Here is a 4,708-nt window from a genome sequence, read left to right as displayed (position 1 = left end):
GCGCCCCCCGCGTCTGTGCGTCACTAGAGGAAGGGAGGGGGAGGAGGGTTCGCGCGCACGCGGACGTTGAGGGGGGGAAGGCGCGCGGCCGACAACAACAACGACGGCGGCGCGCGTTGTCTTCCCGCCACAGGCGCGTGCCCTGCTGCTTTCCATGACTGGGAAAACCCTGTCACCATTACTGAGCCTGGCCCTGTCACACGGCGCAGTGCTGAGGAGAAATAGTGGGGCAGAAAGTCTCAGAAGCCATAGTTCTGCCTCACATGATCCCCAGAGTCGTTATTATACAGGCGTTTCGCCTAGTTTACGCCAACGTAGCTCTGTCCTTAGGAGAAATGTAGGGAAAAAAAGTCTCAGAAGAAGCTTTCCTACCTCATGTTGCTTTCTCACATCCCAATAATCAAGATTTTACCACCTTTTCGCCTAAATTTAGCATTTTTTTCACCAATTTACTCTTCCATACAATCAATAAAAGTCCGTGGTCCGGTCACATAACTCTGGTATGAAGAGAAATAGCGGAAAAAAAATCTCAGAAGCCATTTTTCTACCTCACGTTCCATTTCCACATCCCCATAATTGTTATTCTACAGTTGTTTTTGCCTAATTTTTGCCTTTTTTTCATTTCGATCTTCCCATAACGCAAAAGGCGAGTCTATGGTCCTGACGCAAAAATGTTCTGAGGAGAAATAGTGGAGAAAAAAGTGTCAGAAGTCACTTTCCTACTTCATGTTCCTTTCTCACATCCCAATAATCAAGATTTTACCACCTTTTCGCCTAAATTTAGCATTTTTTCCACCAATTTACTCTTCCATACAATCAATAATAAAGTCCATGGTCCCGTCACATAACTCTGGTGTGAGGAGAAATCACGGGAAAAAAACCTCAGAAGCCATTTTTCTACCTCACGCTCCATTTCCACATCCCCATAATTGTTATTCTACAGTCGTTTTTGCCTAATTTTTGTCTTTTTTTTTTGCCTTTTTTTCATCTCTTCGATCTTCCCATAACGCAAAAGGCGAGTCTATGGTCCTGACACAAAAATGTTCTGAGGAGAAATAGTGGAGAAAAAAGTCTCAGAAGTCACTTTCCTACCTCATGCTTCTTTCTCACATCCTAATAATCAAGATTTTACCACCTTTTCTCCAAAATTTAGCATTTTTTCACCAATTTACTCTTCCATACAATCAATAAAAGTCCATGGTCCGGTCACATAACTCTGGTGTGAGGAGAAATAGCGGGGAAAAAAACTCAAGCCATTTTTCTACCTCACGCTCCATTTCCACATCCCCATAATTGTTATTCTACAGTCGTTTTTGCCTAATTTTTGCATTTTTTTCAGCTCTTCGATCTTCCCATAACGCAAAAGGTGAGTCTATGGTCCTGACACAAAAATGTTCTGAGGAGAAATAGTGGAGAAAAAAGTCTCAGAAGAAGCTTTCCTACCTCATGTTGCTTTCTCACATCCCAATAATCAAGATTTTACCACCTTTTCGCCTAAATTTAGCATTTTCTCACCAATTTACTCTTCCATGCAATCAATAGAAAAGTCCATAGTCCCGTCACATAACTCTGGTGTGAGGAGAAATAGCGGGAAAAAAAACTCAGAAGCCATTTTTCTACCTCACGTTCCATTTCCACATCCCCATAATTGTTATTTTGCAGTCTTTTTTTGCCTAATTTTTGCATTTTTTTCAGCTCTTCGATCTTCCCATAACGCAAAAGGCGAGTCTGTGGTCCTGACACAAAAATGTTCTGAGGAGAAATAGTGAAGAAAAAAGTCTCAGAAGCCACTTTTCTACCTCAGATCCAATTCACGCATCCCCCATTATATCGTCAGTTCATCTATTTTTTTACGTTTTTTTTCTACAGCATTTCTCTTCCATAGAATCAATAGAAGAGTCGATGGTCCTCTCACATTAGGCATGTTTTGAGGAGAAATGGGGAAAAAAAAGCCTCAGAAGCCACTTTCGGTCTCACATTCCCTTTACACATCCCAGTAATCAGCTGTAGACAGTCGTTTCGCCTAATTTTGCGTTTTTCACTGCATCCCTATCCCATACATCGCCATAGGAGAGTCAATAGTCCTGTCACATATTACTGTTCTGAAAAGGGTAAATATGAGTCTGAGAAGCCACTCTCCTACCTCACATCCCATTTACGTTTCCCGATAATCGTAATTTTACAATTGTTTCGACTAATTTTGCATTTTTCTCATCTCTTCGCTTTTCGATACAGTGCAATAGGAGGGTTGATATCGCATTGCAGGTTTAACACTTGTGATCGTACCCTAAGGCTTTGATCTCATTGAGTTTTTTGAGGTGTTAAAAAAAAAACTACAAGTTTTTCAAGCAAAAACATAACGTCTTTGGAGGGTTCTTTTTAAAGCTCGTTTGGACATGGTCTTCCTCCTCTTCCACTACCTTCTACTCTAAAAGTTAGGTTTGATAAAGGCCCAATAAGGGGTCAAAACGTTACCTCAACATTCGATTTAATCACTGTGGTGTTCCCTGTTATGAATTAAAATAACTCTCACATCTATGACGCAAATTCAAATTTGAGTGCGGTTGTTTTTCTTTGATACCATAATCATTGTCAGACATGAGCGTTAGTCCAAGAGCAGTGCTAGCCTGGTAATCCGGGTCAGACATAAAGAGTTCTCCCAGGAACAGTGCCAACCATAGTGTACCCCATAATCATATGGTGCCCTTAATCAGGATGGGCCAGAAAATTCCCCCAGAAACAGTGCCAGCCATAAAGTACCCACATAATCAAGGCAGTCATAAATTAATCAGAACATGCGCCTATAAAGGAACAGTGGAGAATGTGTGGTGCAGAGTACACCCTTAAACAGTAACGGTGAGTAATATATATGTGTATATATCTATATGGCTGACAGGTCATCCTAGGAGTTGTAGTTAAGCACCAGCTGGAGAGCAACATTTTTTTGGGTGAATTGCTATGTCGCCTATACAGTACATCAGATCCATGTTTGGGATCACGCCAGCACTAAACCAGTAAGTGATGGCCCATCATACCAGTGAGGCCAGTCTCACACGTCCAGATAATTCCGGTACCGGAAAAATCGGTACCGGAATTATCCGTGTCTGTGTGCTCCCGTGGTACATCAGTGTGGCACACATGCGGCACACATGTGCCGCCCGTGTGCCGACTGGGTACCACACGGAGCGTGCAGGAGACAGCGCTAGAGATAAGCACTGTCCACTGCATCTGGTGCTGAAGCCGCCATTCATATCTTCTCGCCAGCAGCGTTCGCTGGAAAGAAGATATGAAAAATTACATTATTACAGTAATGAATATGCGGCTCCACCCCTATGGGAGGTGGAGCCGCATATTCATGACTGTAAGCGGCGGCCCCACGTGACCGCTCATACAGGAGAAGGTGCGGCGAGGACAGGACGCTGCGAGGGAGGCGGGTGAGTATTTTAGTAACAGCGGGGGGAGGGGGGGCGCACAGGGAGTGGGAGCGGGGTGGCAACAGGGATCTTTATTTTAAACACGAGGACAAAAAAAAAAAGTATTTTTCATATCTTCTTTCCAGCAAACGCTGCTGGAGAGAAGATATGAATGGCCGCTTCAGCACCGCGTGGGGGGGGACAGCGCTTACTGTAGCACTGTCTCCTGCACGGCACACGGACTGCACACGGACAGCGTCCGTGTGCGGTACGTGTTTGACACGGACCCATTGACTTTAATGGGTCCGTGTAATACGTGCGCTCCCACGAACACTGACATGTCTCTGTGTTTTGCACACGGATACACGGTCCGTGAAAACACGCTGACATGTGCAGTGACACATTGCTTTCAATGTGTCTACGTGAGTCAGTGTCTCCGGTACGTGAGGAAACTGTCACCTCACGTACCGGAGCCACTGACGTGTGAAACCGGCCTTAGTTCAGAGGCAAAAGGTCAAGGGAAATTAAATCTGCTGACGTCAGCGAGGAGCTGAGCAGCGTGTACGCAGATCTAACGATCACTGCTCTCTTATTATCTGTTATTATTCCCTTTTGTTAAGATATTAAGTATCCCCTTTACCATGTGAGGAATGTAAGTTTTCTATACAGACATATTTTGTATTGTCCTTCATATTATGTTTTGAGTTTTTTTCCCTTTTTTTGCAGTGTAAGCGATACCTCACCAGACCGGCTTAAGATAATATCACCATGATATTAATTTTACTGTCACTGTACACTAAGGCATTATTTAGCTTAGAACGGTCGCACAAAGTGGTTGCAATCTCTTAACACTGCATTTTTCAGCTCTTTACAGTATATATGCCCCTATTCACCTGTTGAAGGCCAAAAAAAGCATTTTTTTTTTTTGCGCAAAATTTGCGAACCGTATGCACCATTTGGAAGAATTTGGTGTAAAAAACAATAATGAATGCCACAAGGCAAAAATAGGAAAACTGACTAGTAAAAAAAAAGCAAAAATTATACATGATAAATTGGGCTCTAAATGTTCAAAATCTGGAGTAAAACTGTTCAAAATGTTCTTGAAAACTTTGCATAGCTTACCAGAAAAAAAGAACATAGATAAACTCTATGTGACTGCAGACTTGTGAAGCCTCACAGGTGGTCATGTGACCTCTAGTATGCGATTTGCATCGTCCCGGCCACATTCCGACTAGACGTGTCCGACTCAATTCACTTGTATTGAGCGAGGCTGTGCACGTCTAGTTGGCACATGA

The sequence above is a fragment of the Ranitomeya imitator genome, chromosome 7, assembly GCF_032444005.1.
Source record: "Ranitomeya imitator isolate aRanImi1 chromosome 7, aRanImi1.pri, whole genome shotgun sequence".
Classification (NCBI taxonomy): Eukaryota; Metazoa; Chordata; class Amphibia; order Anura; family Dendrobatidae; genus Ranitomeya; species Ranitomeya imitator.
This window is presented reverse-complemented; position numbering follows the sequence as displayed.